At 48.0% G+C, this 17,171-nt stretch overlaps 1 protein-coding gene across 2 annotated transcripts in view; it reads right to left on the bottom strand.

Moving 5' to 3' along the window:
* MED26 (mediator complex subunit 26) overlaps positions 1–17,171 on the bottom strand; it is a 40,686-nt gene that overhangs the window by 16,258 nt on the left and 7,257 nt on the right. Inside the window, exon 2 of one of the 2 annotated variants that reach the window (XM_070792595.1) lies at positions 5,488–5,620. The exons of the other annotated variant lie outside the window; for it this stretch is intronic. The gene's annotated coding sequence lies outside the window, so the exon portion shown is untranslated. The remainder of the gene's footprint in view (positions 1–5,487; positions 5,621–17,171) is intronic. 2 annotated transcript variants of the gene reach the window in all.

Genomic DNA, 17,171 nt, shown 5'->3' with positions numbered 1-17,171 from the left:
ACAATGGTCCTAGAAGTTACCACAATGACAAAGATTTTTTCCAAATTACCTTGGCCACCATGAAATGATTCCAAAGGATTACATAAACAGGGGGAAGGAAAGCCAGGTGAGGTTTTTGCGAAGGCAACATTAAAGCAATGGGGACGTCGAACACCACAATCCAGTGTGCTAATGCAGTGACGGCAAGATCTGCGAGGTGGTAGCCCTGCCTGACATGCAGCTGAGCGGAAGGCTGCTGGCAGAAGATTAGGGCGCAGGGGAGGACCTCGACGGCTCCCGAAGCCATCTACTACCAAAAGCCAAATCAACTGCTTCCTCCCAACCTTCCCTGATGGGGACCCTTGGGAAAGCCTGACCACTCAACAGTCGTCCCCACTGGGCTGGTGTGGACCCCATCAGCACCATCTGCCTCACCCCAAACCACCTGCATCCCACAGGGGAAGGGTGGTAAAATTGATCCCGAGGATGAGCACCTACCCCATGGCTGAATGTCAGAGGACAGCCCTGCAGCGAGACATGACATCCCAGTCATCAAACATTTGAGGCAAGGTGGGACCCAGCTCCAGGAGAAGCACCACAGCAGCTTTTCCTTGCTTTAAATGTACCAGGCAAAGAACACTGAGGAGAACTGGGAACACAGAAGACTTCGCTTTTTACTGTATTTCCCTCAGTATATAATTTTTCTATTATTATTTTCTCACTACTTTAAACCAGTTTTTTAAAACTTTTTAAAAAAGTTTATTTCTTCCCTTTTCTGTAGCCACCATTACAGGTGGATACCAAACAGAACTGACAAGGCAACTAGGTGAAGAAACAGCACAAGTTTTCACTAAAACTTACATTAACACTGAAACGGAAATTGAGAGAGAGGTCTAACTGGGCCTCCCAGGTGGCGTTAGTGGTAAAGAACCTGCCTGCCAATGCAGGAGACTGAAGAGATGCAGGTTCAATCCCCGGGTTGGGAAGATGCCCCGGAGGAGGGCATGGCAACCCACTCCAGTATTCTTGCCTGGAGAATCCCATGGACAGAGGAGCTTGGCGGGCTATAGTCCATGGGGTTGCAAAGAGTCAGACATGATTGAGCATGCAGGCTGTCAACGCACCCAAACTGCTCTGCCCAGGTAAGTTTTCACCAAAGTCGGGGACCTTTCAGCCCTGCCTTGCCTCATCTCTTGGACCCTGGGCAGATCCTGACATCCCTCTGCATTCAAGACCTCTACATCCTCCTCTCAGAGCTCTTCAAGGCACAATCTCAGTCCCTTTCCTTCTCTCACCGCACTTCTCCACTGCCTGAGTAGTCCCACCCCCAGGCAGCATCACAGCTGCATCTGGGGCCCAGGCATCACCTCTGGATGCACTTAGAGGCACTTGTGCACCTGACAGGTACTGACGCTTTCTAAGCACCACCGGCTGACTCCACTGCTCCCCGCCCTCAGAAGTGGGCTAGGACCCTTGGTGCAGGCAAGCCTCCCTTTCTCTCACCTCCAAATAAACCCACTCACACTAGCCCCATTAGACATATGTTCTTTTTTAAAAATGTATTTGTTTTTAATTGAAGGATAACTGCTATACAATACTGTGCTGGCTTCCGCCATCCATCAACATGAATCAGCCATAGGTATACATATGTCCCCTCCCTCTTGACCTCGCCCCCACCTCCCTCTCCATCTCACCCCTCTAGGTGGTCACAGAGCACTGGGTTTGAGATCCCTGCGTCATGCAGCAAATTCCCACTGGCTGTCTATTTTACATACGGTAATGTATGTTTCAATGCTACTCTCCCGATTTGCGCCCCCTCTCCTTCCTGCCACGTGTCCACAGTCTGTTCTTTATGTCTGAGTCTCCACTGCTGCCCTGCAAATAGGTTCATCAGTAGCATCTTTCTAGATTCCATACCTATGCATCAATAGACAGTATTACTTTTCTCTTTCTTACTTACTCCACTCTGTATAATAGGCTCCAGGTTCATCCACCTCATTAGAACTGACCCAAATGTGTTCCTTTTTATGGCTGAGTAATGTACGTGCCACAACTTCTTTATCCATTCAAGATGTTGATAGACATCTTGGGTTTCTTCCATGTCCTAGTTATTGTAAATAGTGCTGGGATAAATACTGGCGTACACGTGTCATTTTCAAATACGGTTTCCTCAGGATATATGCCCAGTAGTGGGATTGTTGAGTCATATGGTAGTTTTGGAGAAGGAAACGGCAACCCACTCCAGTATTCTTGCCTGGAGAATCCCAGGGACGGGGGAGCCTGGTGGGCTGCTGTCTATGGGGTTGTACAGAGTCAGACATGACTGAAGCGACTTAGCAGCAGCAGCAGCAGCATGGTAGTTTTATTCCTAGTTTTTAAAGGAATCTCAATACTGGCTGTATCAATTTACATTCCCATCAACAATGCAAGAAGGTATCCTTTTCTCTACACCCTCTCCAGCATCTGTTTGACGATGGGCAGATCTGACTAGTACGAAGCGATACCTCACTGTAGTTTTGATTTGCATTTCTCTAATAATGAGTGATACTGAGCATCTTTTCATGTGTCTATTAGCCATCTGTACGTCTTCCTTGGAGAAATGTTCGTTTAGGTTTTCTGCCCACTTTTTGACTGGGTTGTTTGTTTTTCTGGTATTGAGTTGTATGAGCTACTTTGCATTTTGGAAATTAATTCTTTGTCAGTTGTTTCATTTGCCATTATTTCCCCCCATTCTCAGGGCTGTCTTTTCACCTTGTTTATAGTTTCCTTTGCTGTGCAAAAGCTTTTAAGTTTAATTAGGTCCCACTTGTTTATTTTTGTGTTTATTTCCATTATTCTAGGAGGTGGGTCATAGAGGATTTTGCTGTGATTTATGTCAAGTAGTGTATTGCCTATGTTTTCCTCTAAGAGCTTTATAGTTTCTGGCCTTTCATTTAGCTCTTTAATCCATCTTGAGTTTATTTTGTGTATGGTGTGAGGAGGTGTTCTAGTTTCATTCTTTTACATGGAGCTGTCCAGTTTTCCTAGCACCACTCACTGAAGAGGCTGTCTTTTCTCCACTGTATAATCTAAGGCATGTCTTCTTTGGATCCTGATTTCAACCCTGATACGGTGAACCTGAGCTTACCTTCTAGCCAACTTGTGACGGTTGCTTTGTCTGAGCACGCCTAAATCCAGCCCCATAACTGACCAGGCTCAGTGATGAGGACCTGAGGCTTGATGGTGCCCAAGCTCCTCACCCTCAGTTCTGGAGTTTTCCTCCACCCACTCTGGTCTTCCTTTCCTCTGAGAACATCTTCTAGGCCACTACCTACGTCACTCTTGAACCCCAACAGCCCCAGGAGGCAGATAACAACAATATGGCTCAGGTCTGACCTCAGAGGCTAAGTTCTGCCTTAGTCCCTCAAGCCACAACCAGCCTGGGCCACGGCAATGTTTCTCTGGGTGACTTTCCTGCTCTTATCCAGAGTTTGCAACAATTATGTAGTTGAAACTGCATCACAGATACTGGTTTTTCTTTTTTTCATTGAACACTTCTTCCTGTTGCTGCATACTCTTCATAATGATCTTAACAGCTAAACATCCCATTTATGCGTCATAATTTCCTTGACTTTCTCCACTGCTGGGCATCCCATCTCCTTCTGGGCTCTCCTACTGCAACCAATGTTGTAATGATCATCTTCACAACTTCCTTATCTCATTTTTCCCTAAGAAATAAATTCAGGTGTTCAACTCTGCCCCAGGGGTCCAAATACTTTTATGGCGACTGGTACTGCCTCAACTGGTTTTCACTCTCACCCTGGGCAATGCAATGACCCCACTACAAAGAGGAGGAAGAAAGCAGAGCCAAATCTGCTGTACCCTGCACAGGGTCCTGAAGAGGCAGGCCCAGCTGTCTGGCAGACTGGACTCAGATGTCAGGGCTGTTATCTTTTCCTGCCTTCGTCACCTATTCCATGACTCCACCAGCAGGAAGGGAGAGAGCACCCAGTGCACACAACTCTCCAGGACCAGCACTAAGGCTGCTCTGCCCCCCGCCGCGCCCCCCCCCCCCCCCCCAACTCCAAGGCTGCTGAGAAGACAGGTGAGGATCAATGGGACCGTCACTCTACCTGGGGAGATCAGCTGGGATAGAAGCAAATATGGCATTAATCTTGCTGAAACCTAGAGCAATTTTTACAGCTCAGTGGTGAGATTATCAAGAGTAACTGAGATCTGCCAGGAGAACACAGCCAGAAGACAAAGCTGCCACTTCCGAGGAGAAAGGTGCCCTGCATACAGAGATGGAATGGCTGTCTCCAAAATCAGGAAAACCGTGGACGTGGGAGCCAAAACCATTCAGATTGCATACTGAAACAGCTGCAGCTCACAGAGAGAAGACACCAGAATTCATTCAGTGGCTAAGCATTTACCAGGAAAATCAAAATGTGTTTGTGCTGAGGAGGAACTCAGGGAGCAGGGGGAGCTGGAGAGACTTACAGTCATGGCAGGGAAGAAAGGAGACTGACAAGGAAACAGGACAAAGTGACTGTATGCAAAGCTATGAAGAAAATCACCAACGCGACACACTAGAGGAAGGCTTCCTCCCAAGCCCTGGGCCAAGAGAGGTGGTCACCCCAGCCTGGAGTCCCAGAGAGAACCCAGGGAAGCAAAGGGTCTGGAGCAGAATGCTGGACCCAAACCATCTTCAGAATAGCTGGCCTCCAAGACACTCCAACCAAGAGAACCATCCCAGGAGTCAGTTGCAAAGGCACTGACGCCATCTTGGACAAGGAGCCTGCGGCCCGCAGCCCAGATCCAAGCAGGACAGGGGTAGGGTCTCAACCCCAGAGTGTGCTGCATTCAGCTCTCGCCAGCCAGCACTCAGGAACCTTGGGAGCCAGCTGTTATACACAGCCACTGTTAAAACATGCGATGATCAATCACTTGTGGTACAGTGGATGAGACTCCATCTGCCAACGCAGGGGACACGGGTTCAATCCCCGGTCCAGGAAGATTCCACATGCCTCAGAACAACTAAGCCCATGTGCCACAACTACTGAAGCCTGCGTGTCTAGAGCCCGTGCTCCGCAACAAGAGAAGCCACTGCAGTGAGAAGCCTGTCACTACAACGAAGACCAAAAAGAAAGTAAGTAAATTTTTAAAGAAATGCTACAATAAGGGAGTGGTTGGGACTGCCAGCTGAAGGCTGCTGTGGGCAGGCAGTTATCTCCTGCCTGGTAGCATTCTAAATTTTCTAGAAAAGTCACATATCTGGATTTTTGTAGGAAACCTCCATTTGTATTTTTGTGGCTAATTACAGTTTTAAAAATACTGTACTAGGAGATGTCACAAATCCTTGAGCTCTACCCAGCTCACAAATCACCTCTACTTATGCTCAGTGTCAGGTAGACCGCAGACGCTAAGAGCGATAAAACTGCACAAGCAGGCCTGTGTGTCGGGTGGACACGACATGTATTAACTCAGTGAATCCTCAAAACCACCCCGGGAGATAGGTATTACTACTACCTCTCATTTTCCGCATAAGCACAGTGAAACTCCAAGGTGTTAGGTAACTCGCCCAAGGCCACACAGTCACGGAGCCAGATCAAGTCCAGGCAGTGTGGCTCAAGTTGGTGCTTGTAAGCTTTATTTCTAGTTCCTGAAAAACAAAGGCACCAACATGCATAACAGAGACAGTGTCTAAGGGAGTAGGGAGGAATGAGTTCAGAGCTCCTCTGACAAACACTCTGGTGAAAATAGATATCACTTGAGATGTTCCTCTGAGCAGCAAGGATGGATGTCACCTCTGCGTTACTTCTGTTGTATTCCTGGGGTCTGGGGTGACTACTATCCTAGATCACTTGAGTTCCTATCTGTTTTATAGCACATGTCCTGGATTTAACATTTTTTAAACAAAGTTTTAGAATTTCATTAAGACTAGCTTTTAAGTGGAATCTTTATTGCTTCTTAATTTATGGTTTAAAAATGTGTAACGTAATTTACTTTAGCACTCCCTTTCACTTCTACGGGATATCTTCATTTGGATAGCTTTTTTTGTTTTTAATTGATGTCTAGTTGATTTACAATGCTGTGTTAGTTTCAGGTATTCAGCAAAGTGATTCAATGTTAAAAAGGCTGAAAGAGACAAATATCATGATATCATTTGTATGTGGAATCTAAAAAGTGATGCCAATCAATTTATTTACAGAATAAAAACAATTCACAGACATAGAAAACAAACTTACAGTTGCCAAAGGGGAAAAGGGGAGGGATAAATTAGGAGTCTGGGATTCATTTACACTATGACATAAAATAGGTAAGCAGCAAGGACCTACTGTATAGCATAGGGAACTATACTCATATTCTGTAATAATCTATAGCGGAAAAGAATCTGAAAAGGGATATATGTGTATGTGTGTGTGTGTAAAATTGAATATAACTAAATAACTCTGCTGTACACTTGAAATTAACACTATAAATTAACTATACCTCAATTTTAAGTGTAACGATTTTTTAAATTTGAAAACAAAGGTGATGAAATACTCATTTTTCCCCCACAGTTACTATTATTTGGGGCTTCCTAGGTGGCGCTCATGCAAAGAGTTGACTCATTGGAAAAGACTCTGATGCTGGGAGGGATTGGGGGCAGGAGGAAAGGGGGATGACAGAGGATGAGATGGCTGGATGGCGTCACTGACTCGATGGACCTGAGTCTGAGTGAACTCTGGGAGTTGGTGATGGACAGGGAGGCCTGGCGTGCTGCGATTCATGGGGTCGCAGAGTCAGACACGACTGAGCGACTGAACTGAACTGAAATGAGGTGGCGCTAGTGGTAAGGAATCCACTTGCTAATGCGGGTTAGATCCTTGAGCTGGCAAGATCCCCTGGAGAAGATAATGGCACCCCACTCCAGTATTCTTGCCTGGGAAATTCTATGGATAGAGGAGCCTGGCGGGCCACAGTCCACAGGGCAGTGAAGAGTCGGACACCGCTGAGCACAGCATTATTATCTGGGTTTTCGAGTTTGTTCATGACTACCATATCTTGGCCATGTCTACTACTGCAACATGTCTTCCCAACTTCACGTTGGGTGACATCATGCTAGTAGCTTGAAATCAGACACAGTGAAAGTATTTATACCATGGAAACCGGCAAACACTACAAATCAGGGCTTGATTTATTCTCAAGTTGGTGGCCTCTGTAGAGTCCTGGGCTGCATCCAGACCACTGCCTGTTTTCGTAAAGAGTTTTAAAAGTTTCATTTTATATATTTTTTATTGAAGTGAAATTCACATAACATAAAATCAGCCATGTAAATAAAGTTTTAATGGAATACAGCCATGTTTGTTTGTTTACAAATTATCTGTGGCTGCTTCTGTGGTATGCATAAAGGCGGAGTTGTGACAGAGACGGTATGAGCTACAAAGCTGAACTGAAAATATTTACTATCTGGTCCAGAAACAGCTCACCAGCCCCTGGGATTTAGACTTAAGGAAATACTGATTATGCAGATTAAACTTCAAAGTGTGCCGCCGGTAGGAACAGCACAAACAACTGAGGAAATATTCTTCCAGTATTTGAAAACTATTATCTGATTTTGCAAAGATATTACTTCACTCACTAACATAACAATTATCAGTCAATGTTCATGTCAAAATTAAACTCTTAAGTTGACTATGGATACAAAACTTCAACAAAATACAAGCAAAGCAGTCTGGGTGAAACAACTGGCTACATCGAACTGAAAATAAAGTGTTGTGTTTCATGATTACTTGTAAACTGTCTGCTACCTATCCTTTCTATGAGTATAATCATGTATGTACATATAAGGCATTTTTCCTGGAAAGCCAGCTATCAAACATTTATAAGCACACCACATAGAGTAAATTAGAGTTCTCTATTACTTCAAAGTGCTTAAAATAAAGGCTGAATAAAACTAAAATCCATTTGCATTACTATAATTCAGCATAACATATAAATGAAAAGAGGAAAGAACCTGCATTCTTTAGATGCTAACTCTTATAAATTATGGCGTACTTAAAAAATGGTTCTAAGTTTTATCATCTCTGCAAGCAAACTGAACTTCTCCATGGTGATTATCAATGTCAAGGAAAAACAAAAAAACCCAGCTAACACATAAAAGTTGTGTTCAAGGACACAGTGCTCCCTTTTAGGAACATCAATAATGTTACTGGGAGATTCAATAAAGTTCAATATTCAGCACATCCCCTAACACTTTACACTTTATTTTTCTCAAAACTATACTGAAGAAACGAACTGCTCGCCCCTCATTCCCAGCTCCAGTTTCCCAGTGCCCTGCCTGGACACCCTATTTCCTATGTGTTTCGTGAACTGACAAGAGTCTGGAGACAGGCAGTGTGACAGCAGGGAGGGGAGGGGAGGGAGCTCTTTACAAAGGCTGGACAAGAGAAGCCTGAAGGAATCTGAGGTCAGATCTAGGGAGGTGTCCTACACAGCCATGAATGAGGGAGAGGGAAGTAGAAATGAGACAAGAAAGGAAAGAAGGGGCCAAGCCATACAGCACCTGTCATTGTTATTGTTCAGTCGCTAAGTCGTGTCCAACCCTTTGCAACTCCCCGGACTGCAGCACACCAGGCTACCCTGTCCTTCGCTATCTCCCGGAGTTTGCTTAGATTCATGTCCATTGAGTCGGTGATGCTATCTATGGTGTACTTATCTACGCCTCTGTAGGGCGTACATCTCACCCTCTGTCGCCCGCTTCTCCTCCAGCCCGCAATCTTTTCCAGCATCAGGGTCTTTTTCAATGAGTCAGCTCTTGGCATCAAGTAGCCAAAGTGTTGGCGCTTCAGCATCAGTCCTTCCACTGAAATTCTCGTTGATTGGTTTGATCTCCCTGCTGTCCAAGGGACTCTCAAGAGTCTTCTCCAGCACCACAACTCAAAAGCATCAATTCTTCATGACAATAGGAAAGGGGATGCCTGTTCTAATCACAGAGGATCTTAAGCCAATGGTGTGATCTGATATCAGTTTGGAAGGGGCAAGACAGAGAAAAGATGATGAAAGGAGAATATACATTTTGGTAGTAGAGTTACCAAAGTCATCTGTAGGATTTGCAGGTGGATTGGGCGCATTAAGGTAGAGAAAAGCGTGGCGCACAGATGACCCCAGGACTTGAACAGAGCCACAGCTACTGCGGCACTGACTGCAATGAGGAAAACTTCATACACGTCTTCTCGTGTGGTGGGCTGGACTCCTGGTGGGCTGGACTCCTGTGCTCTGTGAGCATGAAAAGCATGATGGGTGGGCTTGACTGGGGTAAGGAGCTGCACACTCCTGTTCTGAACCTTCCAAAAAGGCACGAGAGAGAAAATAACCCTCTTCTCGCCGCTGGTTGCAGTACACAGAGGCCCCATGATCCACTCCACATCTTGATTGCTCTCAATAGTTTAAGTACTCTTCAGGCTAAATCAATCTACTTTTTCTTCTTCTTCTTCTTTTTTTTTAACTGTTTAATTGAAAAAAACAATAGGAAAAGCAAAAACAAAACCATTCCTATTGCCCCAATACAAATGCCTCCCATTTTACCCTAAGTTCTAGTTTTTGTGCCTTTCCTAGTTGTGCGATGCTGACCAAGAAAAAAAAAAAAAAGCCCCTTTTCTTCATCACGACAAAGCGTGTCCACTTCCCTGCCATCTTCAGGGTCAATCTCCACAGCTCTCTGCTGTCTGACTCAGTGGATGCACCATGTTTCCTAAGCCTCTCCCATGCCATTTAATTAATGATACTAACAATTACTATTGGATAAATATATTCACTAACATTGTTATTAAAAATGATCATGTATCTGTAAATAAATTTCCAAGAGTTAAAAAATGTCTAGATCAAAGGACATGACCAAAGCTACACCTCCTGTCAATAAGTATTTCTCAAAAGGAAGAAGTATGAAGTTTTCCTGGGTCCTGCCAGCGGGGCTGGGTGGGATGAGGGGGGAGAGTAGGAGATGTAAAATAGCAACAGGACGGTTTGACGCCCAGTCTTGCTTACCTGCCAATGCCATTTTACCTACATATTTGAGTATAAGGTATGCATTTCTCAGTTATTCATCACATTAGTATTTCCCTATCTGGTAATGTCTCTGGGAGGTTGTGACTGTTAGCTCTGAGTAAGTTCACATTTAAAGAACACTGCTTCGTAAATTAGGCGATTTCACACACACAGAAATCTGTATTTTGATCCCTTCCCTCCCCTGGTCTGCACTGCAATATAGAGGGATTCGGAGAAGTTCAGGCAGGTGATAAGTCCGGTTGGGAGTTCCAACCCTAGCACTTCTTCTAAAGAAGTGTGTCTTTCCGTCTACAAGCCTGAGATTTTGTTCTACAACCAATTTCTTCCCACTTCCCCCCAGGGAGCTTTCAGAAATGTGCAAAATTATGCAATGTTGTCTGGTAACTGCTCACACTAAAACGAAGACTATCTTTGGGAAAAAATACCATCTGTGAAAACCAAAGTTAAATATCTACAAACTCATCCAGGAGGAAAACTGGCCCCAGCCCCACCCGTCAAGAAAAGCAGGGGTGGGGGCATGTACTTGCCTGTGTTCAGTGTCTCCGATGTACCCAGCGACTCCCTTGGGCATTACTTACCCTTTGGCGGGCAGGGCCTGTCTTCACTTTACAAGAGGACAGCAAGTCTGACAGACTGTCCGCAGTATCTGCTGCGATTTGCCCAGAGACAAGCACCGCAGAAACAGAGCTATATAGATTTGAACCCAGGTCTACCTCCAAAACCCCTGCATAGGAAATACTTTTCTATCTGCCCATCCATTCGTCTTTTTCATTTGGCGGGAGGCTCAGACAATTTTGCACCCATCAACCTGTAGTTAAGAAAAGGGAAGAAGGCTTTCTTCTCCAAAAGACAAGACCTCATGAATGGCACTGACACAGCTCAGAGGGCCCAGAGATACCAGAAAAACCAGGAGGTGCGAGGGGGTGGGGGTTGCCAGGAGGGGACGGGGGCTGTGCTCTGCACCCCTAAGCTACCCCATGCCCCATGTGGAAAAACACAGCAAAGGCCTCAGTTCTTACCCAAAGCACAAGGGATGAGGCCCAGAAGCGCACTGGCCAACTGAGGTAGGCATTAAAATTAAACCCACATCAGGCAGGTGCTCCCGAGGCACATGTGGCTGGGGTTGCCACATGCACGGGCAAGCAGAGACCATCTCCATCAGCACCAGTGCTCTGCCAGGAAGCAAAGAGCTCCACAGGGATTCTCACTGTCGCCTCCCCTCCTTGCAGAGGCTCTGAGGTCAGTTGTGCGGTGGCCAGCTACTTACCCTGGCTAAGCCTGAGTCTCATCTGTTAAATGGGATACTATCCATCACAGAGTGAGCGTACAATGAGTTGCTACTGTCCTGCTTCTGTTATAGTCCAAAGATAAAGTCCTTACAAACATACAACCCTTAAAAGATGACATCAAAAGACACTGAACACTTGGATTTGTTAAGTAGGGTTGCTTACTAGACTGACTGAGATTCAGTCCCTCCAGGCTGACTCCACCTGCAGGTCTATTACCCACTAATAGAATGAAAAATCCGCTCTCTGCTCCTTCCAGCTGCAAGGCCTCAGGTAAGAACAGGCTCCCTCACTCTTTTCCTTATCTTTACCACAGAAACAGCAGCAGCTCCCGCCCTCCTCTAGGTGACTAAGCCCAAGTCAGACATTGCACCAGGCACCTAACACACTCAACCCCTCAGGACAACACCGCCAGGTGATGGCACAACAGCCACACATCACAGGTAGAGAGACTGAGGCCCAGAGGCTTTAGGTGATTCACCCTGAGGCCACTCCGGCAGAAGCAACTGAGGAGGACCTGGAGCCACTGCTCTTACAGCACAGCAGGGCTTCAGGGTTCAGAACCCTCTTCCAGGGGGAGTCCAGGTGGCCCAAAGGAGAGAGGAGGTATGCGCACTCCTGGGTGGGGGGTTGGTGCTGGGACTGAGGGATCATCACACCACAGAGGAGGCTAGGCAAGTGCTGCCAGACCAAAACTGCCCACCTTCTCGCCTGTCCTGTTTCCAGCCTCTAGAATCTCCAGACTCCCTAAAACTGAGCGGCACACACAAGACACACTCAATGCCTGAGTGCTGACCATGCCACTATGGCTAGAAGGGAACTGACGCACCATAGGAGGACCCCAAACAGCTGAGGTCTGGAGAGGGCCAAACAGTCAAAGGAGAGGGCTGCCCTTTGGGGAACCAGCCACCCCAACCCCAATGCTTGTGAGCCAAGCAGCTGCCCTGCCCAGTCCCCACCAAACCTGAACTCTTTCTACCCTGAACCCAGCTTGGTGCTGCCAGATTAGGCAATGCTTGTGCTCACCCACAGCTTGAAATCAGAGATGGACCCACAGTAAGCTGGTCATCGGCCCTAAAAGAATTAACTATATGCAACAGCAAGAAAGGGACCAAAGCAGAAGGGGACACAGGCACGCCAGACAGGTTAAAGGTGGGCAAGATCAGACCAGGGTGCCAGGAAGAGAAGACAGTGCTCCTTGGACAGCTGGCAAGGGCCTTGCTGTGGGAGGAAAGCCACACCTTGAGCCCAGAGAAGCAGGTAGGAAGGAAAGAGAATGGAGGGCAGACTATCCAGGTGGGGGTGCAACAGCAGGTCAGGAGCTGACAAGCAGCTGAGAGAGGCTGGAGCAGGGCAGGAGAGAGGAGGCCAGAGACCAGACACTGTGCTCAGCTGGCTCTCTTGGTTGCAAGTGACAGAAAGGTCAGATCAAATAAATGGACTTCACCAAGAAAAGACGCCACCAACTCACCTAGGGCCAACTGAGCCCCGGCAACTTATTCCTCCCCATCCCTCTGGGCCAGTCTTACTCCTGGGCAGGCTGTCCTCATGCAGCAGACCCTAGCAGCAACCTGTTCACATCCTTCCCATTTAAGTCTCCCCCAAGTACCCCAGCAAAGCATTAAAACTTTCAAATGGTCACAGGTCCGTCCCTGAACCAATCACTGGCCAGGAAAGATGTAGCCCCATGACTGGCTAGACCTCAATCACCAAGCACCCTAAGGACGTCCACCAAGGGATGGAACCTGGGTGAGCTGCCCACCGACAAGTCTGTGAACTGTCAGCTACCACCCACACATCAAGACCCAGGATGCTTCAGGCCAGGGACCACAGCCCACTCTCAGTAGAGGATGTCCCACTAGCACATCCTCCAAGGAAAACTAAGGCTGCAAACCTAACTTCATCCAAAACTACATGGTGAACAGCAGAGTCACACTGCCATCTCAGTTCTGCCCAACTCTAAAGCCCAAGTTTTCCACCTGGAGAAAGACTGCCTTCTTCACTATGTCATCTACAGAGCTCCCATGCTACCCAGTCAGCCACATGGCCCCAACAGAGAGAGTGAAACATCCCAGTCTGTTTTTGAACACTCACTCTGGGGCTGGCACACACAAGAGCTGGATGCAGAAGACTGGCTGGGAAGAGGCTACATCTCCCTAAGGTCCCATTCACAGGAATGGGGCGACCAGGGGAGGCAGCCAGCAGAGCAGTCGATTGTGGCACCACCAACCAACAGCACAGCATGCCGAGGGCAGTAGCTGGCTGGCCTGCAAGCGCCCAGGGCTCACCGGAAACCATGGTGAGACATCTGCGGAAAGTCTTAAAGGCCAGACAGGGGTCCTCAAAGCAAAGTCAAATATTCGAAGGCAAGGTGGTACAATGAGGTACAAGGAGGAGAGAGCAGAAAGGCCAGTGCAGTACAGTTCAGGGGCCCAACCACAGCAACTTCTAGCGTTAGTCCTCAGGCTTCCTGAGTTCCCAAGCAGCTGCATTCAGCACTGAGCCTGCGGTGGGTCACTAAGGACAGCATAACACCCAGGGAGACGGCCTCAAGTGACAAGTGTCAGTAATGCGTCCTCATGCCCAAGGCCAGCTCATCTCACAAAGCAGATGATGCCACTTCCTATTTCCTGACTTGGGGGCGCCCACCACCGACAGGACAGAAAACCATGCCGACTACACTCCTGACAAAGGAGCATCATCCCCAGGGCAAAAGGCAGACGCTTACTCCCCTAACTCTGAGGGGGGCCAACAAGCAGGTCCACCAGCAACCCAAAGACAGCCCCTACCTCCTGGTCCAGACCAGTGTCTCACTGTCTCTGCCCTGCCACACGGGAGGGCTACAGCAGTCAAGGGACACCTGCGGCTTCTGTCTGCACAGCAGAGCTGCTGCTTCTGCAAGCTCCTCCCCGACTTCCTGTGGACATTACCATTTTCACCCCACCCCCAAGCCAAGCCAGAGTAAGTCTCCAGGAGTTTTCAAGCTGAAAGCGAATCCATCCTTGTCCAAGCCTTCAACAGTTCTAATCCCAGAGCTACTACGTTTCCCACCACGTGGAACAAGTCTATCCACATAACACACAGATGCACGTGGTGTCGAGGACAAAAAAACAGAACAGTTTCCCTCTCAGTGCTCCCACTCCAATTCTAATCCCAAACAATATTTTGACTCAGTGGTGCAAGGAGAAACCTTACAAACAAATACAGGATGAGCTCACCTCATTAAGGAGGGTGATGGTGAGAAGTGAAGCTCCTGCATGCAGCAGCAGCAGCTTTGGCTTGCTGACCAGCCTTCAAAGGGAGAACTTTAAATGCTTAAGAATAAGAAGCTCCTTTAAAATAGAAGCGAAAGGGAAATGTCCATTCACAAACCTCTCTGCCCCCAGACACACCTCAATCGTAACACGTGGCCCACATTTGCCACTGCCCAAATGCCAGCATCCAGCCAAGGGGGAGCAGACATCACCAACTTTGGGTGCTTGTCAGAGCTCCCCAGACACATAGGAAGGGGAAAATGAAGGGCCGTGAAAGATCACCTGACCCGCTCTATCTCAGCTAACCTAAGTGAAAGAAACCAAACTCTGAAATGCAAGCAGGTACCAGCTTCTGTTAAGCAGGGGAAGGGGACAGTTAAGAGGAAATGGACACAACAATCAGCTGTGACCAGACCTCCCAGGAGCCATCCATGCTGAGCCTGAGAGAACACAAGGCTGGAGAGCTCGGCTGCTGCTTGGCCATAGGCACCGCTTCCTCCCACCCAGCCCCACACAGGCAGGAGAGGTGACGGCGTGCTGGACAGAGCACAAGCAGGGCCGTGCTGAGGCTCCCCTGGACTCCCAGAGGGCTCCTTAGCCCAGGATGGGGCCAGAAGCTGCAACCAGGCACCTGCGCTAATACAAGGCACCCAAGTGTGACTGCAGGCAAATCAGAGTCTGCAGTTCAGCCAGAACAAAGGGGTACTTAGAACCCCATGCTGCGATCTGACGCCATGCAAACCACCCGTTGCTTACTCCAGAATTCATATTTCAGTTATGTCCATTCTGTTACCTGGACCCAATCCCGGGCCCAGCAGAACACTCAACTACTTGAAGGCGCGATCATATCAAAATTTTAATTTAAAGAGGTGACGAAAGCAGCACCTCAAAGGCATCACCTAGGGTCACTACCAGGCAACTCCCACCCTATTCTCCCATGAACAGTGCCCTAATGTTTCTTGGGGACACCTCCTCTACTCTGGGTCAGTCCACCATGTCCTGATTTAGGGGTGAACCAATCAACACAGTCTGCTAATTCAATCAAAGTCCAGACAAATTCAATCAAAGGACCAGAAAACGTCTGCTCGGCCTTCTGGGGAAGAGGTACCTTCCTCTTCTGCCCTGGATGATGGTCGGTAAGAGTGATTCCCAAAGCTACAGGGGCTGGGGAGACAATACCCACTGTGCAAAGGCAACACAACCAAAAACAAAACAGAGAGATGGAGTAAAGCCAGGGTGTCACCTGAGAAGAAATCCACTTCTGGGCCTCTGTGCAACACAAGCCAATGCAGAAGTCATAAAGGTGCTTTGCCTGCAACTATCTAACTGAATGCTTGAAGGAAACAATGTGAAGTAATTAGCAGAAACCATTGTTTCCATTTTACATACCTCCACATCAGTGTCACTCACCCCCCTCCCCCCCACAGCACTAAAAAGCTGGCTTGCCAACTATCTGCCTGGCACAGATCCCAAGGCACACCAAGGGGGTAAAAAAAAAAAAAAAGCTGGGACGTGTTCACTGGAAATGGCTTTCAAGAAGGACTGGCCTTAAGGACACAGATAGCTATGTTGGGGATCACCCTGTGGCCACCAGCCCACCACTCACCCCAAGCTGGACCAGGGACCTGATGGCAGAGGGGTCCAGAGAGCTAAGCTGGAATAGGGGAGGGGGGATATCCAAGTAAGGCATCGTAGGGACAAGGGAACCCCAGCCCGCAGGTGTGTGCCAGGAGAGCCAAGGCCAGCTTAGCAGGCCAGGTGCTCTGCAGAGCCAACTGTGACCGGGGAGTGTGTAGGGGACGCAGCTGAAGGTACAAGCAGGAAAGCGGGGCTACTGGCACCTGGAAGAGGACAGCCAGGCCACCAATGGCCTCTCGGTGTGAGCCATGGTCACATGCAGCTGAATTCTCCATCAGTAACTCTCCTGACTCCACCACAGAACCCCCCGGGCACAGAACTAGGGCCAGCCACCTACAAAATCACTTTGCACACAGTGGACAAGTGACTAGAGTCTCCATTGCAGCCACCAGGCTGGCCTACCATGAAGTGTGGCCTGGAAAAAGCATCACCCACTTTCTGGCCCTGAAGAATGAAATCTGTGAGGGTAGGGGGTGGGGGTGTCCAGAAAGGGTATGGTTTGTCAATGTCAATGATCAAAAAAGGCCAAAGAGTCTCTAGGTGGCATTTGATCAGTGTCTCTAGGGATCACATATAGACAGGGATCTAAGATCGAGAGCCACCTTCTCTATCAGGGGTGGAAAATGCCAGCCAAGAAACAAAAAGTGAAAAATACCTTTTTCTCAGCTGATTCAAGAGAAAGCAGAGTATTCAGGTACAACTTTCCTGCTAAATAAGCATAAAAATGCTGCACAGAAGAATCCAGCCTAAGGATCCAAATCTAGGCAGGAGAGTGGACTGCCTGCCCTGTATCCACTGCCCTCTCCCAAGTGACATGGGAGGCAGCAGCAGATGGGTGAGGACCAAGTGGGGAGGTTCCAACCCGAGCCATCCCTTCTAGCACTGTGTCCACGGAGCCCCAGTTTCTACACTGGTACCTGCCTCACCAGGTTGCTGTATTGCTGTACAGGTTAAATGTGTAAAGTACTGGCAACCTGCACCTACT

The sequence above is a fragment of the Bos indicus genome, chromosome 7 (genome assembly GCF_029378745.1).
Source record: "Bos indicus isolate NIAB-ARS_2022 breed Sahiwal x Tharparkar chromosome 7, NIAB-ARS_B.indTharparkar_mat_pri_1.0, whole genome shotgun sequence".
NCBI classification, from domain to species: Eukaryota; Metazoa; Chordata; class Mammalia; order Artiodactyla; family Bovidae; genus Bos; species Bos indicus.
Note: the sequence above shows the minus strand (reverse complement) of the source record. Positions and strands in the feature narration are given on the sequence as shown.